We start from the raw sequence: 21,152 nt of genomic DNA, 5'->3' as shown, positions 1-21,152 counted from the left end.
CAGTACCCTGGTACTTGCATCTAGTTTTGTCCCTCTTTTAACATTTCAGGCCAGATCAGTAAACAGACTTGAGCACCTAAAAATGGGACTCAACCAAACTGACCTGCAAAAATCCTGCAGAAAGCAAAGCCTATCATAGATCTAACCTGGTGTTTCCATCTCTATTTGAAGCATGCTAGGCTAGATAAAAGTCAGTCTTGACACAAGCACCCAGATACTGTTTAAGTCAGGTCAGAGTTCACAAATTACAGAATCATAGAATTATTCATGCTGGAAGAGACCTCTAGAGCTTATCTAGTCCAAAACCCTACTCAAAGTTCACTCAACATGATATCCAATACCAAAGGTGGCTCAGGATGTTCAGATCCCTAGTGAGACCACATTTGGAATGGTGTGTCCAGTTTTGGGCCCCCCGGTTTAAGAAGGACACAGAACTGCTTGAGCAAGCCCAGCAGAGAGCTAGAGATCATCAGGGCACTGGAACATCTCCCTTATGAGGAAAGGCTGAGAGACTTGGGTTTGTTCAGCCTGGACAAGAGAAGACTGAAGGAGGATTTCATCAATACTTAAATATCTAAAGGGTGGGTGTCAGGACGGTGGGACTAGGCTCTTTTCAGTAGTGCCCAATGACAGGACGAGGGGCAATGGGCACAAGTTGGAACACAGCAGGTTCCACCTGAATATGAGAAAAAACTTCTTTCCTGTGAGGGTGACAGAGCAGTGGAACAGGCTGCCCAGGGAGACTGTGGAGTCTCCTTCCCTGGAGACATTAAAAACCCACCTGGACGCGTTCCTGTGCCCCCTGCTCTAGGTGTCCCTGCTCAAGCCCTGGACAAGACAATCTCCAGAGGTCCCTTCCAACCCCTACCAATGATGGAGATCCCATAGCCTCTGAGCAACCAGTTCATGTCTGACCACATTCATAATGAAAACACGTCTCCCACCAGTGCAACTTGTGTCCTTTTGTCTCTTAGTCTTTCATTACACATCTCTGAGAATAGTGTAGCTCTACCTTCTCTATATTCTCCTATTACATAGTTGGAAGGCAACAACTGGATCCACCCCTTTGCCTGAGAAAACAATTTAATTACCTCTCGAAAATATTTACCTCATGTAAGATTATTAGCTGAAAATCTCAAAATCTGCAAGACTGTTGACTATAATTCCCAGAATTTCCTTGGAAATGGAGATGGCCTTCATTCTTACCCATGCTCCACAGACTATTCTCTAAAACGCTATATAGTCTTCAGACCAAGAATTGAAACCTAGAATTCCTTCTTCCAGTAGTCTTCTCATCTCTGGGAAGAATAACAACAATTAAAAAAAACATCACTCACCTGTAAGTGCTAATAATCACCAAGGCTCAAAGGCTTTTGGAAGGCCTTTAGAGGAAAAAAATACTGGCTTTTCCCCCTCTCTGGCAATGGAAAAAACAGATTTTGAGCAACGCGCTGCTAAAGCAGCAGCTCTACCTAGCTCTCTACTGTATACTCTTCATCTCTAGTTTTAAATCAATAGCTAAGCCATTTCCAATTCAGGGCTGAAAGTCTCTAACAACAGCTGACATCCCTCCCTTTCCCAGGGCAAAAACCTAACCCAAGGCTTACTTTTCTGAATTCCTAAGATAAATTCTTCTCTCATGTTTCCTACCTGATACAAATTGTACATGAAGCCCTTATCTCATTTATCTCATATACAGGGAACATAAGCAATAATTCTGGCTCAGGAAACCAAAAACATCTACCCTTTTGAGTTATGCAGGTATGAAGACAGAAGCCATGTCCTCTGAAACACAAGAAAATATCATGGTAAGTATCTTTTTATCCATAGCTACACAGTGAAGACTTTTTCATATTAGATCAGCAGTAAAGGGTCTTAAAATCAGGTCTGTGTGAAGACTGAATGTCTCTGTTTAAAGAGAAACAACCACACCCACTGATTTTTCCCCAAGACCTGCTTATAAAATGCCAAATGGTTCTTGCCCAGTTAGAGATATCCATGATTTCTGCTACATCATGAAGGGAAAACAGGCAACTACTTTAAATAAAAAGCATGCTGCTTTCCATACAGATTTATATTTAACAGGCAAAATTATTTACTTCCTGGTTGTCATGAAGGCAGCCAAAATATAATTAGTTTATAAAGGTCTAAAAGCCATAATCAAAGTTTTTGTAGATACTATAAAATAATTTTCAGATCACATGTCCGTTTCAAAGAGAACATAAGAACTAGACTAATACCTTTATGGCCAACAGTCCCAAAGGCAATAACATATCTTTTCATATAATGAGAATGGTCCAACATCAATCTTTTGGGCTTAGGTCATAAAAGCCTAGTATAAAATGTTTCTTCCTTAGAAGAATTCACTCAATGGGCCAGTCATTTTTAATAAGTCAGTACTGTGGAAAAGAAACAGTGCCAAAGTTCCCTCTTGCAAAACACATGTGCTCCTGCTAAAAAAAGACATTTCAACAGAGAAAATGCCGCACTAGATATTAAAGATATAAGTTAAATATAATCAAAATACCTGTGACAAACATTTTCAAAGCTTATGGAAAACTGCAGGAAGAAACAACTTCTCTGCTTTAAGTAAAAAATTCAAACTTAGCCTTGGTAGAAAGCTCCTCTGTCTCCACCTTACACACATGCTCAGGTGTATTTATGTGCATACACACTCTACAAATTACCCATGTCTACACACACTGAATAGTTTTGACATTCATAAAGATTCCCTGTACCCTTCAATTTACAAGAGAGTGACAGAATATTATTTTACTAAGATCTTTTACTAATCTTGTTTACTTACAATATGCTATTATACTATCACCATAGTTACATTATACTATTTATACTGTATGTATACTAAACATAAGTTTATTTGATGACCGAAACCAGCTTTAAAGACCTTTATTTTTGATCTTGGAAAACTTGGCACTGTTTTTTACTTACTGACCTTAAAAAAGCTGGCACTACATGCATTTACATTAGGCAAACAGTTACTAAATTTTTGAGCAAGAGTTCTACTTGAAGCTTGGCTGTAACAGCTACCCTAACTACAAAGCCACAAGTACTGGCAGAGTCAAAAAACAATTATTGGAATTTAAGAATGAGAACTGAATATTTTCTTTTTACTTAAAAATGAACTACATAAAAGGACAGTAATTATCATTCATGTCTACTTTCAATGGGGTTTATTTGTTTTGAGGGGTTTTGTTTTGTTTTTAATCTGTTTTGATCTGTTGCCATGGGAGTCACTATCAGGAAGGAACTCCACTAACCAAAAGATACTGACACAAAGAAATTAAGTATCAATATAAAGCTTTAATATAGATCATACTTTCAAAAACTTTTCCTGCCAGGACAACATGAAAGAAGCACAATAGGCTTTTAAACCAGGAATTTAAAAAATTTTGCCAGTTATCCCCACTATCAGGTAGAATACATGCCTGGGAGCTACAGCTGTACCTTTGAAATGAACTTCTGCATCTTTATTGTTACAACAGTTGGGAGAAAAGAAACAATAACAAAACCAAAGAAAAGACACAACATCCCCTTCCATTTAAACTAGCAAGTCAAAAAGGAGATGAAGATTTGAGAAAGTGCTTCAGCTACTTTATACTGGTCTGGAGGTACAAAACAATCTCAGATGTAATTTACTACTGTGTATTCACATCTATTTTCAATGTCAGTAGCAATACCTGAAAACATGATCACTTCTGCTCTGCCTCAGCTACACACCACTACATTGTGCCAGCAATTTCTTTTCTTTCAGAACTGCTGGCTGAGACATTTTTGTCTTCACTCTTTCAACTGTTTCACTGAAGAGGTGCAAAGCTAGCTTTAGTATTCTGAAACTTAGTGACTTTGCAGTGGGTTTAAAAGCCAGCAGCTTAGACGGCAGATCCAAGGGGGCTGTAACAAGGAAGACAGTGGGGAAAAAACAGGAAGGAGCACCAGGAGCTAGGTTAAGAGCTATAACCTTTTTAACTATGTTAACACCAGAAAAAACATATATGCTCGTGGTCTTTTCAGTGGTTCATTTCATATTCTGTTTTCTTGCACCTTATTCAAACATGGATAAAGCTAGGTAACTGCAGATCTTCAAGCTCAGCTTATATGGCAACTGTCTGTGTCTCACGGACAAGTTGCACACTTCTGTACTGGGGCTTCCTATCTTCCTGGAATGCAGTTTGGGAGGTACAAAGTTGATCATACCTCAGATTTTCAAGATTAACTTCACAGAAAACTTGAAAGTGGACTCAATCTAGATTTGCAATCAGCATGTAGTACAAAGCCATCATTGCCCAGGCTGATGCATTTTTACAGTCACCAAGCCTTTATAATGCAGTTTCACTCTTACATAAGTTGCAGAAGTCAACTTCACCCAGTTTTGTGGCCAAATGAAAGCTTAAAACAATATGCAATGTTCTTCCTACTTAAGCTGCATATAATTCTGTGCTCGCCAGTATGACTCCTGATAGCAAGCAGCCCTTAGTTCACTTTGGCACCATGGCTAGGGACTTACTGAAGAGGAGGAATGCAGAGTCATTCTCAGTAAGAAACACACTACTGTAGTCTATCTCCATTAAATGTCACTCATCTTAGTTTTCCAGGTAACAACTTCAGGTTTTCTTTACCAAGACTTCCTCCAAACACTGTGAAGTCTGGGAAATTCAATCCCCTTTGTTATCCAGAAACAGTTTATCTGAATTATACATTAACCATACAAAAAGTGATATATAAATACCCAGGCTGGTTCACCAAGTACAACATTAGGCCCAGAGAGTTCAAAGGAAATGGACTCTCTCGTCTAGCACCCCCATGAGAACAGAATGTAGGCTCTGTAAGAGCCAAGATAGCTCTGTATAAGCCAGTATTCATGCTCTTGTACCATTTTCTTGAAGTAGGAGTTTGATGCGCTGGCATCCAAGTGAAATGGCCCTGCTTAGTTAAACCAGATATTACCTGTTCAGACTTACTAACTCTGTAGTAATGTTTTGTCCTTAACTCAAATTCTGCAATGAGGTGGGGCTTTATTATTATACCACCCAGAAGACAGCACTATACTCTTATTTATCCCTACTGACCATACTATGACAAGATTCATATTCCATGTTATTAACTGAAATTACTTCTGTTTGCCTGTAGCCAATAATCATGTTCTCACTTCTTCACTGGGCTATTCAAAGCAGATGCACATGTGGCACTTGGATACTACAAAGCAATGATTCTTCCCTAATAAAGTTTATAGTTATTTCTATGCAGAACCATTTTTTGTTCTTTAAATTCAGTAAGAGACCAACTATATTGAGTTAAATTTAGTTTGCTCCTTTTCAGTCAATCTAACCACCACCAGCCAGGTTTCTATTAATGAAATAGCACCTAAGACTTTGAAGAAAGAGAGCCAATGTTTAGCCAAATACATTAGTGGTATTAAAATTGAAGACTTTTTTTACTCAGTAGCACGAAGCAGCATGTCACTAAAAATGAGTTCTCCGTTTATCTAAATTTAGGCATTTAAGACAACTTCTTTTCTTACCTTTTTTCAATGTTTGTTTACCAAAAGCTTCAGACACATTTTTGTGAGAATAGGGCAGCAATGAATCACCAATTCATATCATCAATAAATTGTTCCTAAACAGGTCTGAAAGACCAGAATAAGTGCTCTGTAGCAGGTCTGCTAAACCACAGTAAAACACTAAACCATTTATTTAGATAATTGAGGGGTGACTGGTTGATTCACACACAAATCTGACAAAGTCACACACAAGAGCTGGGCTCAATGAGCGCTAGAGGTCCATTTCAACATAAATTAGTGACTTGCACAGTGTAAGACGACTCGTGCCTTTTTTCATCACCTGTTACATCACTGCAAATCAAATACAAATATTCAGTCAAGATGACAGTAACAAAAAAAAAAAACCCCAAAACACATTGTAGCAGCAATGCTCTTCCATTGTAGCAGCAGAAAAATCAATGCCACCTCCTCAACACAAACCTGTCACTGACCTATGCATCATCCAGCTTTGGAGTAAGGCATATTTGAGTGCTTAATACCAACAGCCCAGACTCTTGTCCTGCCACTATTGACAAGTGCAGCCTAAGGCAAGCAACTCTTCCTGTCAAAGACACCAAAATGTGAAATCAAGACTGAAAGGCCTTAACTTCTTCATAATTCTGCAGATTCAGCATATGTGATAAAGCTATTTCATGTATAGTCTTCAAAACACATACTCCCTGTTTAAAAACAGAATTGTTCAGAAACATACAAACCAAAATATGCAATCTCTATGACAAGTATCTGTGGTGGTGTGGGGTTGTTTTTTTTTTAAATTGATATTGTTTTGTAGTATGGATTTTTTTTTTTAAGAAAAGTCAGAGTAAAAGAAAACTGACTTTTAGTTCCCTACACACGAGTTTAGAAGATAGCACTTGAGCAGTGGGACAAGAGTTATCTCAATTGTCAGATCAAGTTATGATACAAAACCAGCAGCCAAAACATTTTCAGTGACATGGAAAGAAGACATCAACTTTTACCCATGAAAAGGTAATTCAAGAGTTGAAGATACAGCAGACTTGTAACAAAAATGTAGATGTTTTCTGTAACTGATTAAAATAAAACTTAAACACTATTGCTGCAATTAGCACATTTAAAGAAATACAGGCTTTGTGGGGAAAGAAGCCACACAGACGGTTAGCTGATTTCAACTCAGTGGCAAAACACTTAATGACTTTCACTGACACTGTACAGTCTTTTGTGTGAGAAAATACCTTCCGCAAAATCTTGGTCAGCACACATTTAAGTGTTGAAAAATTACTTCCCCCCCCATTTATTAGCAGTGTTTTGTACTATAGCAGAGAAAAGCTATACTTTAAGTTACATCTCCTCCCTATTAAAAAAAGATTAAGCAAAATTCAAATGCATTTAAAGAAAAAAACCCCATCCTTTTATCCAGACTGTTCTGAAATCCCTGTTAAATTCTTGGTCAATTACAAATTGCAAATTAACACACAGTCAAAGTAAAAGCAGTTATACCTTCCCATAAATTTCCAAGTGGCAGAATTTGTTCTTACCTGTAACTGCAACCTTGTCAAAGTTCTTGTTCAGTGCTGAAAGAATAAGCTTACATTCCTGCTGCCAAGAAGCACATAAGAGAATGACTTGCAAAACCTTGAGATAACAGTACAGGACACAACATCTGCTTTATTTTGGTATTTCCTAGAAAGTAACAAAGAAAGTAGTTAGCTACTGCGGACGGTTTACAACAGATTTGTACATGAATTTTTTTCATGAATACAACTTTTTCTAAATAGAAGTGCTTAAACTACAGCTACGCCTGCATGTCAAAAGACCTTTCAGTACACTCTGTAAACACCATATTAAAGATTCATGCTAACAAAGAATTTTCTTTTCCTTCACCAGCACAAACTAGTACTTAAGAAGTCATCTAGCTTATTAGCTTGCATTTAAGACCCTAAATTCAGTAACAGAAGGAATAATTTTTGCATGCTTGCTAACCTAACAGTGCTATTTGTTTAATTTTATTCACCTGCTCGAGAGAGTACACTCCTTGAGTGTTTGACAAAGGCTTAAACCCACTAAGTGCAGCACATGCAATTCGTAAGCTCTTCATTTTGCTTGCTTAGATGTAAAAATGCACAAGAATTTAAAATGAAAGCGACAACCTTCAGTTGCAAAAGTATTTCAGCTCCTCTGAAATAAGAGCCACGATGCTTCTTTAAAAGCAGTTTCTATAGAATTAACCGTAAACTCAGCGTAAGATGTAGAAGTAGCAGATAACTAATAAGCAGATAACTAACAGACAATTCAGATGTGTGTATCTAGAAAAGCATCTAGGCATCTAACGATTGTTTTGAACAGGATGCAAATGCCCAAATTCCTTCATGGATCAGGGACTACATATTTGATCTTATGAACCACTGCATCTTATAAAAGTTACCACAACAGTACACTGGTAGAAGGAACTATAACCTGGATAACAGCCAGCTTTGTCTGGGGCATGAGGGATATACAAGCCTTATTGTAACACCGATGATTTAAAACTAATGGCAGCACACTGATAAGCTGAATGAGTGATAAAGGGGACATACTGCAGACCTTAACTTTAAGCCCCTGATCAAAGAATGGAGCTATGACAACATTTCGTTATGGCTTACCTCTTCCAAACACTAAATAGTGCTTTCCAACTAACAAAGTGTCACAAGCAAGAAAATTGCTCAAAAGAGGGAATACTTTGCTACTGTTTGAAGAATTGTAGGGGTTCCACAAGTTTTATGCCTGTAATGTTACACTTCTGCAAGCCCTGTATTTTCCCCAACGTTTGCTCTTCTTAGGCACCAAAACAGGAGAGATGGTTCAAGGAATCAAACTAAGCCAGAAAAAGTCAATTATCTTCTGCCACTTGAGCTCTCTGAAATAGCCTAGGAAATGCAGGATCAGACAACTGCCAACGCAATAAATGCAGAACCAGCAGCTGCTGCGGATTCAGATTTGCTTGGAGTATTGTGAAATTACACCTTAAGCAGCATCCACTAAATCATTAATGAACTTGAGATATTTTGAAAGAACTAGACAGCAAGCATTCTAAATGACTGTATCAGACTACATGGCAAAAGCCCTTTAAAGAAAGTTAAAAAGTTTATCAGTAAAAAAAGTTGTTTCCACATCTAAGAACTTCAGGAAAAAAACAAAACACAAGCAGCACAGATTCACAAAGTTGCACAAAATAGCTTAAACCCGTCTTCTTAAATCCACCAGTGACTAGGGCATGAACAGAGTGCATGACCAGAACACAATTCCCTTTGAGCACTGTCTCCCGCCTTCAGAAGATGCCCTTACTTGCGAGGGTACAGGGTGCTTCTGTGATGAAGTGCTCAAGAGCCTCAGCTCTTCTGAGGTTACTCCCATAGCCTTTAGAAGTGGCCGACTCACAAAAACAGACCGGAAGACAAGCATTATGCTTCCCATAAGCAAGAGGCTTGACCCCTCCCAAATGCTTCTATTCTACAGAGGATGTGAGAACATTCATTAGACAAGGATGACTTTCAGCCTGGAGACAGGTTGCTTGCAGTGGGGCTGGCACAAAGGTAGATACTTTGGGCTAAGAGCATTTTACACCAGAATATGCTTCTATTCACCCAAATTCTATCTACACCAATTCTCAGAAGTAAGAAATGCAAGCATTTAGTGTCTCAAAACACTTAAGATACATACTCTACCACTGAACACTGCACAAAGAGGGGACCTCATTCCTACTTGCTTCTGCACAGTAGTGACTCCTACTTCTCCAGTTAAGCTGCATGTTTCCCCCCCCCCCCCCCCCCCCCAAGAAATGACACTTAAAGCCATGATACAGCTTTGGGATAACAGGCTATCATATTCAGCCCCCAATAATTTCTGTGTAGAAATATGCTCACATACAAACTGGTTTTATCTAGACTGCTAATCATAAATTACCATCAAGAATGAAGCTGAATGCTTCCTATTAAAGGCTTAATTAAACTACAAGGTGTATTAAGCATTTCTTTGGGCTCCTTAATCTTTGATGTATGTAACACTTAATATTTGAGTAGGACTAAGTTAGTTCAGTAAACTTTTATAGTTTTTGCTACTAAGACAGCAGTACTTTAGAGCAGAATAGTTTTTAATTGAGCACAACTTAAAATATTCCTTAGCTAATAAAGAATTTGAATTTCACCATGTTTACAATATTTTCTTCAGAAGGGGAAGAACTATGCAGCCAAAGCCATCCTAAGCAAATCACTGCTAATGAACTAAACTCAATATTCAACAGTAAGCACATAAAAAGAATTATGCAGTCTAGAGGAATTTGAAGAACCCTACTGTGTTATTTTATAGAAAGGTATGCATCAAATGCTGGTCTTCCTAATTATTACATACTTAATACTGAATAACCCTGGTGGCAAAGCACTAATGATCCTTAAGCTGAATCCTAGTGTTTAAAACAAACCCCACTACAACAGCCAGTCCTTTGCAAGTTTCCAGTCTCTGGTCAGAGAAGCACCAGAAGAACACTCTTTTTACTCTGCTCCACAACCAACTATGACTCTGACCTTCTACAATTAACCAAATCATTGCTACTTTAAAACAAGTAAACAAACCAACCCACTCACTGAACACTAACAGAGCACACTATAATCTAATGTCGTAATTGACCTTATGACATCACAAGACCACCACTGCCACTATCACCCCCAGAATTGTGAACTGGTTCACGCAGAAGATCATAAAAGATTTTGCAGAAGTAAAAGATACTAGGAGGGAGAAGGAAAAGAGCAATAGTGTAAGCTTACCACGGGGTAGCTAGTATACCGCAACCTACCAATTGCATGCTCCCAACATATGGTGAACATAAGATAACATCCCTCGCCTAAGAGTCATTAATTAGGTTACCTGATTTTTCCGGGAATATAAGAGCACCCACCAAGGGAGTGCACTAGTTGTGCTGCAAGTTCACACAGTAGTTCCTTAGTCCACATATATGACAAAGCCCAAACTAAAACAGGAGTTAATTTCTGTGTAATTACTTGAGACAATGTACAACTTTCACCCTAAAGAGAAAGTAGATCATCCTTTGTAATAAAAGGATAATGAATTCTCTCTGAATTTGCTACGTTGTTCTTGGTTCTATAAAAAAACATTGTGAATCAACCAACACTGGGCAAAGCCTTGATTTGTGTTTTTGTGGGTGTGTGGCTTTTTTGTTGGTGTCCCGTCCCCCCCCTTCAAATAGTGAACATTTTAATGCAGCTTCCACATGACAACCATTAAAGGATGGAGAACGAACGAAAGTTCAAAACTAAAAACTCTATGAAGTAATCTAAGTGCTTTATCCTTTTTGAAGCAGTTGATCTAGTATTATGGTTTTGTAAAAAAGTGCTATGGTATCTTTCCACTGCATTTTAGAAGTAATGCCCAGGGTTTCTTAAAAAGGTGAATGCCTTGAAATAAATTTACTTGGGGTTCTGGTGAAAAATTTAGTTCAGCAATTTGAAGCGTGCAGCTCAATCTTTTATTGCAAGTTAGTCATTTGAACTATTTAAGGCTGAATTTCCAACAGGAACATACTATTAGACTAGTATTTTACACAAGTCTAAAAGCTTGATAATACTATGGGCTTAGCATCCTAATTAGGTCCATAGTTCTAAGAATCACCTGACAAATGATGGACTTAAGCAACAACATCAGAAAGCTGCCTTTTGCTACACCTAGAAAGCAGTAACAAAAGCTATTCTGAACTCTTTTCTTGCAGACCTAAATATACATATTTGTAAGGAACCTCTTTAATTACTGAAGTCTCTGTAAATATCTTTTAGGTAACCTTTAGATCAGGAAATTCACATTATGGCTATGTAGATGTCTTGGCAGCAGTGGTAGCTTAAGCAATATTTGCTCTCAGCAGCTCCATCCTGTTTCCCTGCTCACGTCTGTTGCATAGCCACAAAGATAGCTATGCTGGTACAAGCGAATGCCTGAAGCAGACTGCTCATCTAGCTGATGAGTAACTCAAACTCTGTTGAATTATACAAGCAGAAGATGAAGGAATACCAAAAGCCAGCCTTACTAGAATTCAAAATGCACATATGCAATCTACATTTGCCTACTGGGAGATTGCTGGCAAGCACTTACTCCTCTGTTCTCCTGTAAGAGATCAGTTATACTTACCATAAATCAAGCACAGAAATATGGAATCCTCTCTCATTCAGTTATGCTGGACAGCTATTCAAACATCCAGTTTCAGGAATGCTGAGGAGAAGGCCATCTAACATGCTTCAGTAAAAATACCCAAGCACAAAATGGTTTTCATTTTCAGTTACCTGACCTTTAGCTGAACTGAGGAGTGAGTATCTTCAAGAGTTAATACGTACTGTGTTTATGTGTTAAGTGCTCTTTTGCAAAAAAATCTCAATTAAAACTACAAAGAAGGATTGTAAGTAGAGCACTTCTACTTTGAACAAACATGTTGACTGGGGCTGCTAAGGCCTTCTGGAGAATAGCTTGCAAAAGTCTAACGAGCTTTTATCATTGCTTATAGTGTATGCCTTCCACAGCAATTCAGGAGCTGCTAATTAAGGAAGATCTGTTGACATTCTGTACAGGTTCATGTTTCTTTTTTCTTAATGCAAAGGGCAGAGTGTGCAAACACCCATCTTCCTGAAGGGGATTCAAAACTCCAGCTCAGACACACGGGAGTGATTTGCATGGGCAACAAAAGATGTTTACTATTACTGAAGTGCCCATCTTTTGAGCACATTCCTATGGTGTTTCCCCCATGAGGTAAATTTATTATCATCTTACTAGCTAGAACACCTAGGCAGCAATAGCTAATGACTCAGTTTGCAACCATCTGTCCATGTTTTGCCTCTGAACATCTGGCCTTCAAATCAATGTTGAAAAAAGATACAGTCACTCCAGGTGGATTACTTAGATTTTGTAAACATCCATCTGCTTAAAGCAAGCAGAAATCACAGCCTGAACACTGGTTAAATGTTCTGAGAGAGAATCCACCACACTTGTCATCTGATAACATTACTCACATCTACTCAGAAGTCCTCTGGGCCAAAACAGCATGTCACTAAACCACACCTCACTTCACACAGGAGTGAACTGTCTCATCTACTCTAGCTACTTTAGCAGTATTAAAGAGCATCTAGAGTCTGTCATTCCTTTCCCCAAGAAAGGAGCAAGGTGTTGGCAAACTACGGTATTATTCTAATTCAGAAGTAATCTTGAAAATAAAAACTTTTTCTGTTGATTATGCAGTAAAAAGGGCTTAGCCCTTTCTTGCTATGCTTTTCAAGAAAACATCTTAAGTATAAAACCATAAAGACCTCTTACAGAAGTAGCTGTCAGGAAAATCAGAGAAAGTGACAGATTTCAGACTGGTTCATTCTCTAGCAAGTATGTGCATTTAGATAATAAAGTACATTGAAACAGATTTCAAAACTTGTAGGATAGAGAGGTAAGAAACCTGGCATAACTGTCTACTTACATTGCTAAGGCAGCAAAGGTGACAGAGCTCCAAAATTTTAAGATGCTCTAGCTGTAGGGTATAGTTGGGAAGTTTGATAGTTTTCAAAGGATTGATATCACTGAGTCTCTCATATGAAAGGCTCTCAAAGGGGAAGAGCAGATTGTGTGCAGAAGGCTATCCTGACTAATTCTTCCCTGAACAGCATTCAGAGATTTTAAGCCAGCTACCAGCTAGAGTACCCAAAAGTTAATTTTTGTCTGGGTCAGGAATCTCACCCTGGCATCCTGTGGCTAGCAATGCATTTAGAACAAGTCAGCTTTTGAATGAAGTCTTGCAACTGCCATGGCAGCCAATATGGAATTTTTTTCTATCTTCAGTACCACATCTTATATTTCTGCTGCTCCTGATAGAAAAAAAAAGCCTAAACCCTCTTTCAACAACATTTTTCTGTACAGATCCTGTATTTAGAGCAAATACCCCACACAGGTTTCTCAAAGGCACAATAGCGTCCCATTTTGTCTATCAGGGGAATTAAACCATTACAATATATGCATGTCAACTAATAACATTTTCCCCCTCTTACATGTGTAATACACACAACCCTATGTGGAACCATGAGAGTATCCAAAATTTAGAAGGAATTTAAACTCCACAAAGTGGAGTGAAAAATGAGCAAAAAGATCAAAATTACAGTATTTGAGTTAGTACCAGGTACAGAAAATACAGTAGTTCCCTAATGTTATGTTTGACAGTGACCAAAATCAAGTTTTATCAAGTTTATAAGGGATAGTAAGAGTGTTTTTTTATTTCTTTATATATGATAATGAGGATCAGAGGAAGGATTTCCCCTCTCTCCAAGAATGCAAGTAAGGTTCTTATTCTTCCCTCATCTTCTAAGGATAAGTCTTCAGATACAAATGAACTAAAACTGAGCCATCACAGCAGATTATAAAAAAAAAAAAAAAAAGACTTGGACATTGCTGATGTACCTGTGCAGACAGTTACAGGAGGCATAAATTCTCTGGCACACTACTTAGCCACTTGGATCTATTTGTGGCTTTTTTAGCCCTGTTACCACTTCCTAGGTTTAATTTAACTCCTTTTGTGTATAAATGCAAAAAGGTCATTCAACCCCATAATAAAACCACCAGCACATTCAAATCAGTAATATAAGAACACCAGTACTACAAGCTGCCAAATGTTAACGCTTACTATGGTATAGGCATTTTAATGTTTACTGCAAATCACACAACTTTGAAAGAGATAATTCAACCATCTGTTATGTCAACTAGCAGCCTACACACACAGTCTTCCAAAAGAACTAATTTAAATAATACAGGAACTGAAGCCTCCAAATAGGAAATGTTAAAATACATAGTTATTTTTATACCTCAATTACAGTTTTAGAACATCTTTTTTCCTCAGTCTCTTCCATGTTAAGAAATTTTTTCTACCTATTAGCAAAGTTACTTCAGTGACACTACTGTATCAGTACGAAGAGAATCAGCACTTCGAAATGTGAAGACATCTTAACATTTTGAAGATGGTCTGTTTGCTCCAAAAGTTGTTCCCTTACTGCTAATACAGATTTATCATTTTTCTAAATCAACCCAGTTAAACTGATTTGGTTCATTTCAAATAAGGCCTATCTCAAAGCATTTTAAGGTACTTATAAACAAATGCTTAAGAGAAGCAGCTGATCCTACACGATATGTAATGATATACTGCCATACTGTAACAGGATCAATATACCTCTTATCACATAATACATTCTATACTATACTGTGGATTAATAGTAAGTTAGGTTTCAGATCACAGATGGCTTGTCAGACTACTTCAGAGAACACAGTACTCCCCCCTGCACTTTTATAGCATGCTCTACTTCTCCATGAAGCTAGAGAAACTTCTTAAGAAAAAGTCTGAAGTCTCATTTTAAAAAATTACTATCTCTAGGAACTGCAGAGTGAAGCAAATTTCCATTACCTTTTTTTCTGGCAGCAGTCTCCTGTATCGTTGCCTGGACACATGGAATCTTTTTCAGGTGTCTGCATTGAGGCTACCTGAACTGCTTCACTTGTCATCTAAACAGAGGAGTACTTGGCAAGAAGCAGCCATTTGGCAACTTGCAAGCTTAAATACTCAAAGTTTTGTCCAATTAGTACTGCAACTTCAGTTTCACAATAAATCAGTTTGACTCACTTCTAACCAATACAGTTTAAACTCTCTTGATTTGCAATATATATTTCAATGCTGAAGTTTCAAATATATTTATTGAGTAAACACTGTTTTAATTTTGCCACTATGCAAGTATCACAATACATGTCGAACTACACCTGCAAAAATTCAAAGGGCAATTTTATCAATAAGAATGTTAAAACTAACATACAAGACGACCATGCCAGTTTTCAAGAAATCAATATTAAAGAAGATGCTTAAGGGCATTACAGGCAGTAATAATAGGTCTACATGGACTTGATAGCAAAAAGGATTCCAGGAAGCAAGCACATTAATAAGTCAACATTCATTTTATGCTGTTCATGAGATCAGACATCAGCTGCGGGCAAATTTGGATAACACAGATTAAGACCATCTCCAGCTCCACCAAAGGTTACTGCTCCTGCACACTGTTGGCTGTAAGACATGCCCTTGCTGGACTGAATGATGATGGGACCACCTTAGCACAAAGATGCATAAAACCACAATTAATTGTAGCAAGGGGGCAGATGTCCCACTCTGTCGTCCCATTTATAGAGACAACATGCCAAGTTATTTTAAAACAATATCTTCCAAAGCTCTCACATTTCAGTCTTACCACTTTACTACATGTGAAGCTTAAACTGCATGTGTTCTATACCAGGCTTAACAAATTGCCTGGATTAAACTTGGTATCCATTTAAAAAAAAAAAGTAAAGGCTCACAAGGGAATACTCAAGTATTCAGGCTTTTGCAGAACGGCAACTGAAAGAATCTGATGAATTTAGCAGTTTAAAAAGAAAAGTAGACATTCAGCTTGGGGATTACACAGATAATTCAGTAAAACCTGCTATATAAAAAACAGAACCATGCAGTCACAACAAATTAGAAATAGGTACATGAACAGAAGACTGCTGATGTGAGCCTTCAAAGAGGTGCTGAATTCAGCACAATGAGTGCCAATTTCAGTAGGTCTCCACCCCCCCCAAAATTGAAGAGCTAGCATTAGGCAACCAGCTGCCTACAGTAAGTGCTACTTGTACTTTCCGGTCCCCAAAACATCTCCTACGTCCTTCTGAGTGACTCCATGTGAATGCCTCCACCATCTGTTCTATGGCTGAATACTATGGCCTTGTATTCCCCTTCTTACACAAACTACCCAATCTGCAAGGGATAGAGCTATGTGCCTCTCCACTCTTCTGAACCACTTCTTCAGTTACTCCCTTCTGAGTGCCATGAACACAATGCCAGCCCAGTCAACAGTACAGTCTATCAACATTCTTGCCGAGACTGGTCCCACTGGAGGGACCTCCACTTTGTCTGCTACAGGCTTTATCCCCCTAGTCCTTGTTTAATCCTCCACTCTTCCCTCGGGGTGGTGTGGGAATGACACAACAAACATTATTGAACATTTTGTCAAACCATGCATGGAAGCTGAAGGCAATGGTATCTCTCTGCTGAATGTCTTCAATGGTTCTACCACTTGATCAGTGCTCTAACTTGCAGACAGATGACAATTGTATAGGTGCTTGAAGCTACAGTTTAATTGAAAGAAATGCATCTACCATTTTTTCCAAAATGCAGCAAACCAAACCTGCCCTCTGACTCGCAATTATTTCCTGATATTTTGAAACTGACTGGAAATGTCACTTGAGCTACAATATTGCATTCATAGAGGAATTACAATCAGCTCAGCACAGGACTTTAAGCCAAAAAGAGTTAAAGACACAGCCAATTTAGTAAGACATTCCACGTCATGCAGCTTTGTGTATCAGCTTTCAAAGTGGGAACTCCTATGCTACGCAAAAGACAGCTTTGCAGAATAAACATTAGTTACATGTAGCAACCTCCTGAACTGTTTTATTTAAGGAACACAGCCACAGCTAGCTTGCATGCTTCTGATCATTGGTGTATTTCCACAAAACTATGCAGAAGTATTTAATACAAAATAATTATTCATATTATTCTGTAGGAATAGTATAATATGCAAGAATCCAAGAACTCAGTACCATTTGCAAGCCTCAGTATTCATGCTTTTTGTCATCTGACAATTTTGAAAGTCTTACCTTGAATGTAGTAAAAAAGACAAATTTCTTCCAGATCTTTGTCCTTCTGATAAAGATTCACTTTAGAGACTCTTCCTTATATATTAGGGGTCAATAAAGCAGAAAAGCCTGTGAGTCTGAAAGTAGTAAGATGGAAGAATTGACCAATTTCTCCCCTAGTTCAACACAACATTCAGTAAAATCTATAGCTTAAGAGCTGCTTAATAGCAACTTCTAGATCGGAACTAATAAAATACATGAAGCACTGGAAGCAGCCAAGTTAGTCAAGAAATTCCTACTTCTCTAAGGTAACGCAGCAAAAGATCATGTGAAAGTCTTTCACTTGGTAGAGATAAAAGTATGAAGTGATCTAAGCTATGCCATTCAGTGGCCACTACTTGCCAAAAACTCCCACTGTCAATACGTACCACCTTCGCAGAGGCGTAAGCAAATCCATTTCCAAACCAGGAGTATGTCCAACCATATGACAAAGAGCGCCTGCTTATACTTATGCATATGCATGCATGTTTAAGTGGAGAGAAGATGGAAAAGTCTGGCATACTAATGCAATCGCTTACAAGAATATATCCAGATCCTGGACTCAAATGAGGAGAAAGACTAGAAGTTTGAATCTAAACTTATTCTAAAGCACAGAAACCATGACAAAGAAGCCTATTACTAGCCACTACAGGTTCCTTTAAAAGCAAAAGCAGAAACACACCTGACTATTCATCAAAATTATCTTGGTTATGAGAAAGCAACGAAGTTGGTTTTCACAGAAATCCATGAGGGGCTATCACAGTTGAACCCACCATGCCTGAATACACCAGTAACTTCTGCAGCATGAATCTGACTAAAGCCGCCTTCTTTTTGGAGATGTCTACATGTAGCATCCAGGATAACAGCTTCTTTTTATAGGCCTGGGCAGAGAGGGAAGTGAACCAGTCTCAGAGAAACAGATTTAGTTTCTTTTTCCAGTATCTTTCTTTCTCCCCTGTAACTTCAAATTGCTTTGTTTTACTACAAGGCTCAGAATAATGGGTGAAGGCAAGTGAGAGACAAGACATTGATCAAAATAAAGTTCTAAAACTTCTTTTCTAACAGTAAGAGTATTTTTCTTTTCTTCCTTAGATGAAATGAGCTTATTCAATGAATGCATCCTGCTTATTCAATGCTTACTCAGTAGGTAGATTTCAAGTAACTAAGTCTTAATATCAAAAATAGTCAACAAATTATTATGTCCAAGTTATTTTATTTAGCAGCATTAGAAATAAAGCCGCTTGGACAAGGAACCAAACTTCCAAATAAACCAAAATGTATCAATTATTTGGGCTACTTAGGTCCCTGCCACAGGTGATTCTTCAAAGAATGATTCAGAGTGGAAGGGACCCACAAGGTTATCCAGTTCAATCTCCTTCTCAAAGTATAGTCAATGTCAAACTCAAGTCCCAGTTGCTCAGGGCTTTATCCACTCAGGTCTTGAAAGCCTCCACAGAAGCTTACAGGTTACCTCCTATAACCTCTTAACAGTCATCCTCACAGCAAAGATTTTTAACATATATCCACCCATTTCAATTTACGACCACTGTCTCTTGTTTTCCCACTGTCCACCTCAGTAAAGAGACCGGCTCCACTTTCCTGGTACCCATCCTTGTGTATACCAGATGGTAGCTATTGGGTCTCTCCTAAGCAGCACCTCTTATCCAAGGGTAAAGAAGGCCAACAAAGGCTCTCAGTACACCCTCACAGGTCACATACTCCAGCTCCCTGACTATCTTGGTGGACTTGCCCTAAGTTTGTCAACATTGTTCTTGTTGGTAGTAGGGAAAACAGGAGCAAAACCGGACACAGTATTACAGATGCAGCCTGGAAACATCTGGAACAAATGCCAACTAAAGGGTAATAAAGCTGTTTGCTTTCATCACTACCAGGGTGAACCACTGACTTGTATTCAGTCTGCTGTTCACCAGAACCAGGTCCTTCTCAGTAGAGCTACAGTCCAACCAGTCTGGAGCACTGCAGGTGGGTTACCAATCCTGGAAGCAGGACTTGGCATGTACCCTTGTTGAACAACTTAAGATTCCTATGGGCCCACTCCTATAGCCTGTCCAAGTACTTCGGGATGGCTGCCCTGCCTTGGAGCCACCCAATTCTGTGTCTACCACGTACCTGATGAAGGTGCATTGACCTCCTCCTCCAGGTCATTGACAAAGGCATTAAAAAAAAGTAGGTCACAGCAGACCCTTAAGGAGCTCCAGTTGTAGCTGCTGTCCAGGCAGAGTACAAACCATCAGCCACCCTTTCAGATGACTCTTGAAGCAGTTTTCACTCATCTAGCTATCCTCCCACTTAGATTGTAAATAGGAATATGCTGTGGGACACTAAAAAGCCTTACTACGGTCAAAAAGAAAAAACCACCCACTGCTCTCCCCGCAGCTGAAGACCTGGTCATTTGACAGAAGTCAGTCAGATTCATCAAGAATGACTGACCCTTATTAGAGCCACGCTGACTACTTCCAGTCATCCTTTTTCTCCTAAGGGCCCCAGAAATGTTTTGCTACAGGTTGACATAAACTACTTATTGATAGTGCCATCCAAGTAAAGCAGTATTTAATGCTTTTAGCAATTGAAATAGAAAGCTTTGTTTATTATGTAACATAGCAAGGATGCCTAAAACAGTGAACAGGAACCATCAACAATTTGCAGAATACAAATGTTCCAAAGCCTAAATATAAGAACTCTGCACACAAAAACATGCGGGTCTCAACAAGTGAACACAGCCATCAAACAATTGAGTTTCTGCCTAATTTTCAAGGTATCTGGCAAGAAGACAGTAATAGCAGAGGTTATAAAAGGAAAAACTTGGTGTTCATAACTCTACCTAAAATTTATTATAGAAAGTGGCGGTAGAGAAAGGCATGAGAAAGGAGTGGAGAAGAATAACAAATGGCCAAGAGACCTTAAACATGTTTCATTATGCACATTAGGAAGAATTTCTGAAATTCAGATTGCTTACATCTTTTCAACTGGTTCGATTTTCTCCTGGAATGTATTAAAAGAAAAGTCACTTACTGAGACCTTTGAAATTGAACAAAATCAGGAACTCTCGGACACAAAAACAATCAGTGATTGACAAACAACCACAAATTCCAGTCTCTACCAGTGATGAGATTACTCATGTTTCACCCAAAATACTTCAGTCCCTTTGCTGTTCCCCAAAACTTATGCTTGAAGCAGGGAATAGATAAGATACTTGAGCTCCACATTAAGCAGTGAACAATGCCAACACCACAGATGAGCAGAGGCAGTCCTCTTATCCGATAAGTAAATTTGCAAACATGACAAAAAGCACAGAGAAACAGCTTGACTTTCTCAGAAACTTTCTGACAAACTCCTTACCATGACCTTTGCTATGTAAAGTTTTGGTTTCTGCTGTATTCTCATGTGCCCACAGAATAAAGATATTCTTGTCAGCAAGTGCTGATATTTAATTAAACCAGAATGACTGCTGTGAAGGGAGTCATATCAACATCTGTAGCAGGCTATGCATTTTGGGAAAATCCAAAAGAAGAGATGGTCTTTTTAAATTTAGTTATGATAGAGGTTTTGAAGTCAACATTTAATTGCATGTTCTTTCACTTTAGGATTGCAACACAGTGGTGACGCTGCTAATACCGTCACAGTTGTGACTTCCAGTATGGTCTTCTCTTCATCAGCAATAACATTCCAAGCAAATTTAGCACTTCCACTACAAGATAGGTCATCAGGTATACAAACCATTAGTGTTCAGAACCTATGTTAATAACTACACCTTAAAAGAACCTTCTTTAAAACATCTCAGGGCACAGTCTTACAAGACATTACGCTAAGCTAAACCGGTGACTGCTGTAAGCCCGCC

At 38.5% G+C, this 21,152-nt stretch overlaps 1 protein-coding gene across 7 annotated transcripts in view; it reads right to left on the bottom strand.

Annotated features, from left to right (window-relative positions):
* The window catches only part of PPM1B (protein phosphatase, Mg2+/Mn2+ dependent 1B), a 64,057-nt gene that overhangs the window by 30,343 nt on the left and 12,562 nt on the right, over positions 1 to 21,152 (bottom strand). For 3 of the 7 annotated variants that reach the window (XM_075089053.1, XM_075089050.1, XM_075089056.1), the window contains one exon: positions 7,075 to 7,219. The exons of 1 other annotated variant lie outside the window; for it this stretch is intronic. The gene's annotated coding sequence lies outside the window, so the exon portion shown is untranslated. Of the gene's footprint in view, positions 1 to 7,074; positions 7,220 to 14,999; positions 15,098 to 17,275; positions 17,392 to 21,152 lie in introns of those variants that run through there. 3 more of the 7 variants (XM_075089054.1, XM_075089057.1, XM_075089051.1) reach the window with 2 other exon arrangements.

This window comes from Phalacrocorax aristotelis, chromosome 3, assembly GCF_949628215.1.
Source record: "Phalacrocorax aristotelis chromosome 3, bGulAri2.1, whole genome shotgun sequence".
NCBI lineage: Eukaryota > Metazoa > Chordata > Aves > Suliformes > Phalacrocoracidae > Phalacrocorax > Phalacrocorax aristotelis.
This window is presented reverse-complemented; position numbering and strand designations above follow the sequence as displayed.